The 12,305-nt window shown below is 35.5% G+C and overlaps 2 non-coding genes across 2 annotated transcripts; both read left to right on the top strand.

Moving 5' to 3' along the window:
- Positions 1–8,140: 8,140 nt before the first annotated feature.
- On the top strand, positions 8,141–8,212 carry TRNAM-CAU. The gene has a single exon. It is a non-coding gene; the product is annotated as a tRNA-Met (tRNA).
- Positions 8,213–8,294: 82 nt separating this feature from the next.
- TRNAA-UGC lies at positions 8,295–8,367 on the top strand. Its single transcript has one exon. It is a non-coding gene; the product is annotated as a tRNA-Ala (tRNA).
- The last annotated feature ends 3,938 nt before the right edge of the window (positions 8,368–12,305 follow it).

Here is a 12,305-nt window from a genome sequence, read left to right as displayed (position 1 = left end):
TACTGGGAGCAACACAATATTTTCCAGAAGAAAGTAGTGCATTTTCATCAAAAGTGATATCGTGACTCAGAATGATCTTGTGAGAATCAGGAGACCATAGACGATATCCTTTTGACTCAGAAGCATAACCAAGGAAAATGCATTTGACAGCTCTAGGGTTTAATTTACCCGTACTAGAATGAGCATAAGCAGGACATCTAAAAACTCGTAACATAGAGTAGTCAACATGATTACCTGACCAAACTTCTTCTAGAATTTTGAAATCGAGGGATGAATGTGGAGACCTATTTACCAAATAGGATGCAGTAGAAACGGCCTCGGCCCAAAAATCACGCCGCTTCCATAACCCAGCATTAGAGAGCATACAACGAGCTCTCTCTAACAGAGTCCTGTTCATACGTTCAGCAACACCATTCTGCTGGGGTTTTCCAGGCAAGGTTTTGTGCCTGGCAATTCCTTGTGCTGCACAGAACTCAGTGAAATCTCTCTCACAGAACTCTAAGCCATTGTCTGTCCTGAGCTTCTTGACCTTTTTTCCTGTCTGAGTCTCAACGAGAATTTTCCACTTTTTGAAAATAGAAAATGCCTGATTTTTATGTTTCAGGAAATAGACCCAGACTTTACGAGAAAAGTCATCAATAATAGACATAAAATATCTACAGCCTCCCATAGACTGGACTTTAGTCGGTCCCCATAAATCAGAATGTATATATTCCAATACATCTTTGGTACGGTGTGTAGCGGTAGAGAAACTAACCCTCTTTTGTTTCCCAAAAACACAATGCTCACAAAATTGTAATTTACCCGTACCTGAACCGAGGAGGCCTTTCTTGCTCAGGATATGCATGCCTTTCTCACTCATATGCCCCAGACGCATATGCCATAGTTGAGTGAAATCAGCATCAGACACCGATGAGGATACCGCAACTGAACCTGTCACTGTACTACCATGCAACACGTACAAGCTTCCAGAACGAGAAGCTTTCATAAGAACAAGAGAGCCTTTAATAACTTTCAGAATTCCACCTTCAGCTGTGTACTTGCACCCCAGAGATTCCAAGGTGCCTAATGAAATCAGATTGCGTTTCAAATCAGGAATATACCGAACATTGGTAAGAGTCCTGATAACGTTATCATGAGTTTTGATATGAACACTTCCAATTCCACTAACCTTGCATTGGGCATCATTACCCATCAAGACAACTCCACCATCAACTGGTTCTAGAGAGATGAACCAGTCTTTGTGTGGACACATGTGGAATGTACAACCAGAGTCCAGAATCCACTTAGTGTCACTCCGTTTGTCACCGGAGCTAACAGATAACATCACATCGCCTTCTGAATCACTTTCAACAACACTAGCTTCAGCGGACTTCTTCTCTCTCTCTCTTGCTTGTTCTTCAGTTTGAAGCATTCAGTCACATCATGACCATGCTTCTTGCAGTACTTACAGGATTTGTTGGACTTACGTCCTTTGGACTTGGATCTAGTTTTTTTATTGCTACTCTCCGTTTCAACTGAACGACCCCTAACAGTCAAGCCTTCACCTTTGTCCTCAGACTTAGTTTCTAAGTCAAATTTTTCTTTGGACAGTAGGTTCGACTTAACACTGTCGAAAGTTAGGACATCAAGACTATTACCATACAGCATAATTTCTTTGAAATGCTTGTATGATGTAGGGAGAGAAACAAGCAATAAAATAGCACGATCCTCATCGTCAATTACGACATCAATATTTTCCAAGTCCAGTAAAATAGAATTGAATTCATCCAAATGAGACTGAATTGAAGTACCTTCCGTCATACGGATTGTGTACAGCCGCTCTTTCAGGCGCAGCTTGTTCGCCAGAGATTTGTCCATGTAGCGCGAATCCAGCTCGGACCATAAACCTGACGTAGTCGTCTCACCTATCACCTCACGTAGAACCGATTTAGACAGGCACAACTGAATGGTTGAACGTGCCTTGTCATCTAAATGTTCCCAATCTTCATCTGTCATTGTAGCCAGTTTCTTCTTCTTCCCAACTAGCGCTTTCTTCAAACTGTTCTGGGTCAGAACGGCTTCCATCTGAACCTTCCAGATAGAAAAGCTAATTTTCCCGTCGAACCTCTCGATATCGAACTTGGTAACAGTCAACATCTTTGAAAATAACTCTCAATTAAACCGCTCTGATTCCACTTGTTAGGAATATAGCGGAATAAGGAATATAGCGGAATAATGCGGAAGCGAATAATCGAAAATTGAGAATTATAGAAGTTAAATAATAAGGACAATATATAAATAACAAATGAATTAGCTAAATGGGGAAATATAATAATATATATATTAATCTCTTAAAAGAGAAAACAAAAGAATATATATATATATTATATATGTAATCACACGTGAGAAAAGACAAAGAAGGAATAAGGATGAATTGCTTTGAAAAGAAAATGGGATGATTACAAAGCATTACTGAGATCTCTATTTATACTCTAAAAGGAGAGAAATATGCGCAATGCAAACAACAAAAACGTAAGAAGTGGATTATGTGGATGATGGTAGAATACTGCATGGCGAAGTCAAGGGAGGAATGAGCAAGTTCAATTTGAGCCACACAAACTCAACAACAACCATCTTTTTGGAGACAAAATGAAGAGAAACATTAGGCAACTATTTGCTAGAAGCCAGGCGAAATAGAACATAATATACTATAGTAGCAAGATGAGAAGGGACATCTCCCTTTGGCCAGGTGGTCAACTGGGTTTGAGTTAGAAAAAAAGGCAACAAATCTAAACCAGGTTCGAATAACTCTTCAAGAGCACTTCTGTTGAAATAAGAATTAATGATAGAAGGAATGAACTCATACTATTTATTACGAACGAAAACCTGATGGAAGTGAGGAGAAGATTCTGTGCCAGTCTCAATAGAAAGATTAACATAAAACTCAAGAATTAACCACTCAGGATAAGGCCCAATATTCCTGACAGTCTTGAGAAGGTTTTGATCTCGAAGCAAGGACACAACATTGCAATGTGCAAGCAGATTATCCCCATCAATATTTATTTCCAGTAAACGACCTCGATGTGAATGAACTTTCCAAGTTTCAATGAGATTAGCATGTTGCAAAATTGGCTAGAAAGCCTTGACTTTTGAAGGCTTTGGAGCAGCAGCTGGAGCAGGCAGATTAGACACTAACTCAAATAACTCAGGAACAGAAACTAGAATGGATGAGTTTAGACTAGAGACAAACATGGAAACATTTCTTATATTGAAACTAGTAGAGGCTGGAACAGAGTCTTCCAAACAGGGGCTGGACAAGGAAAGTATCTTCTAGAGAGGTTCCAATTTTGGAGACGAACACAGACTCAGAAAACTCAGGCTCAGACACAGAATGACTAGGCACAGGTCCAGAGTAAATAATAGTTACGTTGATAAAGGAAAAATGCAAATCACATCAGAATAACACATTGTAGGTAATTTTAATAGAGCAGATAAAGAACCCATGAAGGGTATATGAGAACTGCGAAAAACATCAAGTGAATTGAAAGAACAAATAGGACATTTAGACCTAGGTATGAAGGAAATACCCTCTAAAGAAGAAGAGAAAGATGATACCAAATCTCCAGAGGTGATTTTTGTAGTTCCAATGGATGCTAGATGTTAAGTTTCGTCTTCTAATTCCTCGTCATCCAAGGATCATGGCTCGGCTGTGATGTGTTTAGCCATAGTTAGGAGCTGCCGTGACTCCCTTGTTGTGAGATCATCCATCAATTCCTAGTTTTGAACAAGGGTTGCTAAAACTCATTTCTCGGTCGAAGACTCGAAGGTGATAGAGATGAAGAAACATTGAGAATTTGTTAAAATAGCTTGGTTCTCTCAGGCAGGGTGATGTAGAAGCAGATCGAAAGGATTAGTGTCAATTTCTGGAGAGGAGCTTGATGCCATGTTTGAAGCTTGAGAGAAAGATTGGCTATGGGTAAGATATCTTAATATTTTTTAATGGTCTAGATTAATTTGACACAAATTTGCACACATTTAATCACCGTTCGCACACATTTCAATTTGAAATTTTAATCAATCTAGATCATTAAAATAGTTCATTGCTGGAGCCTAAAGAACTTGTCAAATTTGGTAGAATTGCACTATTTTAGACAGTTCCGAAACCTAATTGCACATTTTTTTAAACCTTTTTCCTAATAAATATAAAGTTAAATATGAGTGGATGGCCCAATGGATCTTGTCCATGATATAAATTGCCTTTTTAGTCTTATCGGGCTAACATGTCGATTTTGGACTACAATTAACATCTTTTTGTAGAATTCTAAACCTTACTTTGCTAACATTTGCAAGATGCAGTTGAATCCTACCACTACAAAAAACGAAAAACAAAAAGAGTGAGTTTGGGATTAAAACCTAGCTAAACCTTACCAGGCCAATAATATTAAGGGTGTGTTTGGTTCAAATGTTGGAATCATAATAGTAATAGGAATTAAATACTTGATAATAGTAATGAGTTTAAGTAAAAGGAGTCACTTTGTTTGGCAATAAATATGAATTGGAATCAAAATAAATAAATATATAATACAGATATACATATATATATGTGTGTGTGTGTATTTTTTAGGGTAAAAATATCAAAAATATATTAAGACAGAATAGAGCCTAAAAAGCTCAGAGGATGCTCACACCAAAGAGAGTGAGTCGACCATGCATCATCCACTTTTGCAAGAGAATGGGCAACCTGATTGTCACATCTACTAACATAACGTACCTTACAATCACTAATAGAACGCAAAAGACAAAAAAAATCAAAGATAATAAGATCTATGTAAAATCGATCACTACTAACATTAGCTAAACTATTGCAAAAAATTAAACAATCTAACTCCACTTTTACTGAGAATAGACCATGGGATTTGATCCATGATAGTACCTTTCGCAATGCCAAAGCTTCAACCAGAAGGGGGTCCTAGTAGGGACCTAAGGGTCTATATATTGCCTGCAGCAAAAAAAATCTCCTTCTGTAGAACTAATAAAGAGACCATATGTTACGCCTTGAGCTTGTATGCCAGCATCCTGACCGCACCTCCAATGCATCTGGAATGTTTATGACTATGTTGCGTGGTTGGCAGCAGCACTGGGCAATATGGATCAGAATTGGCCAGCTGCACTCCACGACATGAAGAATACCACTGGCCCTTGCCACGTAACTAGAGCTGTCGAAACGGGTTGGTGGGACGAACTAAAAAGCTTGCTGAAATACGGGCCTAAGAGGGCCAGCCCGCCCCTCCTTAGGCCCGCGGGTTTAGGCGGGGACCCACATTTTTTTTAATACATATGTAGGAATAAATGAATAATAATATATCACCAACAAGTTAACAATAACAATGAAACAAAGTGAACAAACAGAGAGAGTTAACCACAATATTAAGTATTGAAATTTGAGAATGCACTAGTGGAATTTTACAATGAAACAAAATCAACAATTAAATAAAATAATTTATATTACAAAGCAAGAAAATAACTATATTTACATTGCTACTGACGGATTGTAGTCGGAGACTGGACGAACTGCGATGGAGATTGCTATTGGATGGACTGAGGAAGTGGTCGGAGATCGGATGGGCTACGAGCCTGCGACGTCGTTTCTAGTAGGCAAATGGACGAATTTCGATCATGCGACATCGTTTCTGTGATTTTGTTGGTGTCCGAATGAGGATTAAGAAGGGGAGAGATGAAAAGTTAAGCTATGAACCTGCGAACTGTGGTCTGTGAAGGAGAATAGGGAAATGGAATTTTTAGAGTGCTATGAAATAGAAGTATGAATAAGGTCTTCGTCCTCCTCTCCACATATCGGACAGTTCGGCAATATATCTATTAGGAAATATTACTACGAAAATAATATTTCTAGGATAATCACAAGCACAGGAACGAAAAAGAAAATCTGGAAGGAGGTTAACACGAGTCGAGCGAAACACTCTTTCCTTAAAATCTTATTTGCTACCTCCCAAAAGTACTAGGAGCGTTGTAGCCTAGGTTTCCCAGGATAAAACGTGTTACGATTCACAGTTTGAGCACCCAAACTGATGAACCCAGCGAACTAGAGCAACAGTATGAACACAGTTTAGAGAAATGAGTAGAAGCAGAGTTTTGAGAGAGAAAACAATTTCGTTGTTTTTGGTGTGTGTAAATCTGCTGCTTCCACCAACGAATTATAGAGGAGTTGAAGAATAAATAGCAATTACTTTAAAAATTGGAATTAATCCGAAATTAATTCTATAACAGATGAATTAAGTCTCTAAACGATCACAAACCCGAACCGTTCACAAGACAAGACGAGGACACGAAGAGTTAAACCCGAGGTGTCCAAAGTGACGAGGCGACGATAAAGACTGTTACCATGAGTACTTAAGACCGAGTCCTCTATGGTTCACGAGAACCAAGTCCTCATGTTGGAAAAATGTTACAAAAATTTAGCCAATTTTCAAGACAACATTCATGTTGTTGTGAGCGCACACAAGTCAAGCCTTCTCCCCCTGTGCGCGAGAGGCAGCCTCTATACTATACAATTCACTAAGTCATAGAAATGCTCTTGTATAAATAGTGGTGCAAACCCACTTCCCAAACCAATGTGGGACAAAAGCTTACTTCAAAGCTTTCCCACCATTTTTCCAACTCAAACCGGTCAACTTTGAGAACCAATTTCTCATTCACCCATTATCTGTTTTGTGCGTATTATATATCAATCTCTTCGTCTAACTACGAAGAACCCGAATCCACTTCGACCCGACCCAAATCAGAAATAGACCCCACATATATTTGTACCACAAAATAGTCACTAAAAATGCCATTTTATGCTATTTTTCCAACAATATCAACTCTCCTTACCCTAACATTTGTAGTATTAGGTAAGACACCCACCGAAGCTCTCCACATAAAGTTCTTCCATTTAGGGGGCAATTAAAGTTTCCAAAGGAGGTTCCAATAAAAATCAGCAGTAAAGGGGGCATCATGTTGCCGCTTATAACCATCCTTCACTGAATAGTTACCCATTATATCACCATGTCAGTACCAAATATCCTCCCGTTCCAAGCTAAAAGGCGTACTCATAATTATACTCACATCCCTGCTTAAGAATAAACAAGGGATCAAAGTTGTGTTCCACTTACTTGTTTGAGGGTCAATTAAATCAGCCACCACAATGTCTCTTTGTTCGGGAAGGGGAGCTGTTAGAATTGTGGGGTTATCATTATCCAGAAGCCAGGGGATATTCCAAACACTGGTAGCAGTACCATTATGAATTGTGGAGTTTGCAACTTTTTTTTTAAACGTGGAAAAGAAAAGAGCCTAAATAAACTACAGATTTTAGAAATATAGACTACACGAACCCTACAATATTTACATCTAGTGAACTTTAAAACCCCTTTTGATGGTTGTGAAAAATGTTTAGATTGAGACGTTACAATTATGTATTATAGCTAGATTGTTTTCACATATATTTTGTGCATGTGACCGAGAGTTTTCAACTATGTTGATACACATAATTAATGAAAATGTCATTTTATGACGCATTGCACAAATGTTTAAAATAATGAAATATTGATATAGAATGCAACAATACTTTGGAGATAATTGCTCCATAAATGAGTAAAATTCAAGTGCATTAATTTCATCCCATGCAAATGCAAGTAAAGAAAAAGGAGAAAAAAAATTAATATAAGTCATGCTTCTCCTTAAAGTACACTATTGTAAGGATTAATATGTATATTATTGTCATAATTTAACATTTAACCTTATTCGATGTTATTTTAAAATAATTTTACTATGATATAATTACATAAAAAATAATAATTGATCTTAAATTGTTGTACAAGCAAAACTCAAGATAGATATATTATCATGTGCATTAGAGTTTAACAAAGCATTTTCTTAACATTAGCAGCGGAAATATGGAATTCAAGTTACAATTACTTGCCAAGTGAAATTATTTATTAGTTTTTTAGTTATCAACATTATCTCAGGTAATAAATATTTATGCCGTAATAACTAAAGGATTAGTGTAGTAATTGCGTTTACCCTCATAGCCAAACAAGTGAAACAACTAAGAAATACTTCTCTAAAGAGTTAAATACATTTATAATAGTTAAAGAAGAGCAAAATCAGAGTGGCGCAGCGGAAGCGTGGTGGGCCCATAACCCACAGGTCCCAGGATCGAAACCTGGCTCTGATAGAGTAACATTTGATATTTTTTGAAACACTTCTTTCTGCATTAGATATACATACATATCATTTTGACTACAAAAATTTTAACAGGGGATGTAGCTCAAATGGTAGAGCGCTCGCTTTGCATGCGAGAGGCATGGGGTTCGATCCCCTGCATCTCTGAAGTATTGCAAAAATTAGGGTGTAAAGACTATTTCCGCAACTTAACTAAGGTATCACCTTGGTCAATCAAATGAGGAAAAGACTCGCTCGTTGTATCTGAATGATTTTCTAACCCGCGGTGCTACTAGTAGAAGGCATTAATTATAGGTCCCCTCCCCCTCACCCACAAAAAAAAAAAGACTATCATTATCCGCTTCCACATCATCAAATTTACAAATTATTCACTATTTGTTAGTAAAGGAGAGATTGGTAGGGTTACTTTGAGGACAGCCTAAGATAACAAAACTAGACAAACAAACATAATAATAAATATCAAAGACCTATAATAGAATGCAAAAGTCTTCAATCAAACATCTTAAATTTTTGTTCTTAAAGAAAACCTATTGCTATTGAATTTTTGTTATGTTAATATTATGTCTAATTAATATTTTTTTTCGTATCATGCAAATTGCAAGGTTGTTTTGTTCGATGTATGCAAGTATGTTGATCAAATTAAAAGTTTGCTTTTGACTCCACAAAAAGAACTTTCCGGCTATTGCTTGTTTTTCATACAAGAGGGGGCCTATTGGGGAGACACAAATCTAAAAAGAGATTTGATCCAATAATGATTACACAAGTAAATCCAACATAAATATAGGATGGTTTCGTACGGAACGCCAAAGTCCAACATTATTAACTTTAATCTAAAGCATTCTTTAACCTAAACCCATGATATTCTGATGGTAACCTCAATTATATCTTTTCATATTAAAATGCATACCAAATCTCTCTCAATCTTAACACTTGTACTTTTCCCATTTTGTCACCAATGGGATGCCCTATTTACTTTTTATGATGTTTTGTTTGCTTAATTAGCATTGGTGGGAATATATATTATATTTTGTAGAATTTTTTATTTGTAATCTTTTAAATACTATGATTAGAGAGTCTTTCAGTTCAATAGTCACATTAATATACGAGTAAGGACATCTCTTGTTTCATTTGAGATGTTTAAAAGAAATTAAGGTTGCATTTGGTGTAAACATTAAAATCGAAATGATAATGATAAACAAACACACACATATATTATGTATGTATGCATGTATGTATGTATATATGTATGTATGTATATATACGTATATAGAAAGTGGATTAGGTGTGCGCATAAAAAGCCTTAGGTGAAAAATTGGGTTTTCATCCATTGATTCAGTCTAGATTAAGGGGGTCTATAATGGAGATATTTTTTAGAAAAATATTGTGGCATTATGATAATTTTGTGTAAATAAGTTTTTTTTTTGTCTTTCGGTGCATTTTTTTCCTTCTTGCAGATCAGAGCACAATGTTATGCCTTCTAGAGCAGAATGTTGTGCCTTCGAGTGCACATTTTTTTAAGATCGCAGGTGTTATATATATATATATATATATATATATATATATATATATATATATATATATGTAAAGAGCATTTGATCTTGAATGAATCACTAATTACTAATTTTAGTTGAATATTGTGATCGTTTATTATTTGTGTTGAAGATCATGTATTATATTTAGCCTTTTCAATAATTGTTTCACATCTTTGTGCCTTACATTGCACATTTTTGCCTTACAATGCATATTGTTGTGCCTTCTAGTGCGCATTGTTAAATTGAAGATTGTAAGTGATGATTTTTTTTTTAAAACATAGTTGATCTTGAATGAACCAATGACTGAGATTCATCTGCATTTTTCACCTGGGACCTCTTTAGCACCAAATCCTAAGCCTATGTGTGTGCGCGTGTGTGTTAAAGTTCCATATTTAATGCATGAACAATGACTTTTTTTCTTCCTCATTTTTTATTCCACTTTTCAAGAGTAGAAGAGAAAAATGGTAATGTGTTTTATAATTTCCTAATGGGTGTTTGGTAGGATGGAATTGTAATTTCATTGTTTGGTTGGAAGGAATTGTAATTGCGTGGATGAAATAACAATTCCTTCCCCCCTATGAATTGCAATTCCATACTTTGTGGAATTGTAATTTCATGGTGAATTACTATTTTATCCTTCTTCTTATTATTATTATATTATTATTATACAAGGGCATTTTAGTATTTATTCACATTTTCTCTTTCAATTGCCAATCATTCTATTTCCATTTACCAAACAATGCACGTAATTTAAATTTCAACATTATTCATTTTCCATGGAATTAAAATTCATTTCCCTTCTAACCAAACGTCCTGTAAGGATTTGAATCCAATAGTAAGATAACAAAGTAGACAAACAAACATAATAATGAGTATCAAATTTCATAGTAGGGTACAAAAGTCTCCCACCAAACACAACCTAAGACTTTTTATAGAAGAGACCTCTGAGACATTCTACATACTCAAACTATAGATGAATATCATTATTAGTAGTTATAAACTTATGATTATATATTGTATAAATAGACTGTTATAACATTTATCTTTTTTGCATATATTCTATCACTATGAGACAAATTCAGATTCAATTTGTGTTGCCCTCACAAAGTTTGACTCGCACTCATGTGAAGAAAATTCATAAATTGAAAGTATAGAATACATTGCAATTCAAGTGTTAATTCTATTTTGATCCTTTGGTTGCGTCTTTCACTTTAAGTTTTTAAAATTAAGGTCAACTACATATTGTCATAACTATTATGAAAATATGTCACTTTTTAATTCTAAGAGAAGACTAGAGGCTAGTAACACATTTTTAAATAGTTATCAAATCTAGTTAATTTTAAACTCAGAAATTATCTATTAATTCAAAATCAAGATTCAAAGTGTAGTTTGTTGAGAAAGAGGAATGGAAAAATTTATCATTGTCATATTTTCTTATGATATCCAAAGTAAACACTTGAGAATTAATATAAATAAAGTTCTCAGGTAAATATCTTAAAAGAAAATTCGTAACAAAACGACCTGAGAAATTCATACATATTCTTGTATCTTACTTAATGTGAGATATTAAAGACTTATAAAAAAAGTAGTTACAGGCTTAAGATATCAGATGATCTAGTTTTCGTTCCCTCACTTTTCTTTTTTATAGTATGTATTACTGAAATTTTTCTAACATAGTTTTAAAATTTTGAGTAACAAAATAATATAAACATGCAGTTACTATCTGAGGATGTGCATTGGGTAAATCATATCCTTATGTAATAGCCTGCAAGCCACACATAAGAGTTAAGCCGTATTAGAAAAACCTCGTGTGACAAGCTTAACCGAAAAAGTGTTATAAAAAATGAAACTTGTGATCTTTTAGTACGAAAATCATGTATGCTTTATCACTAGCCCACCCCTATAATTTAATAACAGTTTTTGAAATAAGGATGGTCCAAGTGTTGCACCCTTACCATAACAAAGCTTCAGGCAGGCATCCAGATACGAAAAGAAAGGAAAGGGGCAGATACAATGAGTAGGCAGGGAGAAAAATGGGAAGAATATATATAGTAATAAAAAGGCAAGATTATACTTATCTCAAGTGCTTACTTTAAAGATCTGGTGATGTTAAACTATCTAAAAACTATGTGTAAAGATGGATTAGTTTAATGACATTATTGGTAAAGATAGCATCTAAACATCAGCTTCCCCTTTCACCTGTCGGCCACTTGCTTCACCTTCATAAGTGCATATCACAATTCACAAACCCCTCTTCTCTTCACTCACTGCCACGCACCCTTTTGCACTTCCCATTTTTTATTTCCACATTATTTCTCTATTTACTCATAATACTATCCATACATTTTTTTTGATACATTATATTTTCAGCTTAGGTTAAACTAATTTTAAGCAATGTTGCAGAAAACGCTAGATGATAGTCGAGCACCTGGGGGCGCTTAGCGTCTATAGCGCCTAGGGCGGCTGAGTAATCCGAGTATATCGTCTTCACTTTTTCCACTCAGGGCTAGGAGTTGTTAGACTGTTATAATTCCCAAACTAGTCAATTGCATA

The sequence above is a fragment of the Ipomoea triloba genome, chromosome 6, assembly GCF_003576645.1.
Source record: "Ipomoea triloba cultivar NCNSP0323 chromosome 6, ASM357664v1".
Classification (NCBI taxonomy): Eukaryota; Viridiplantae; Streptophyta; class Magnoliopsida; order Solanales; family Convolvulaceae; genus Ipomoea; species Ipomoea triloba.
Note: the sequence above shows the minus strand (reverse complement) of the source record. Positions and strands in the feature narration are given on the sequence as shown.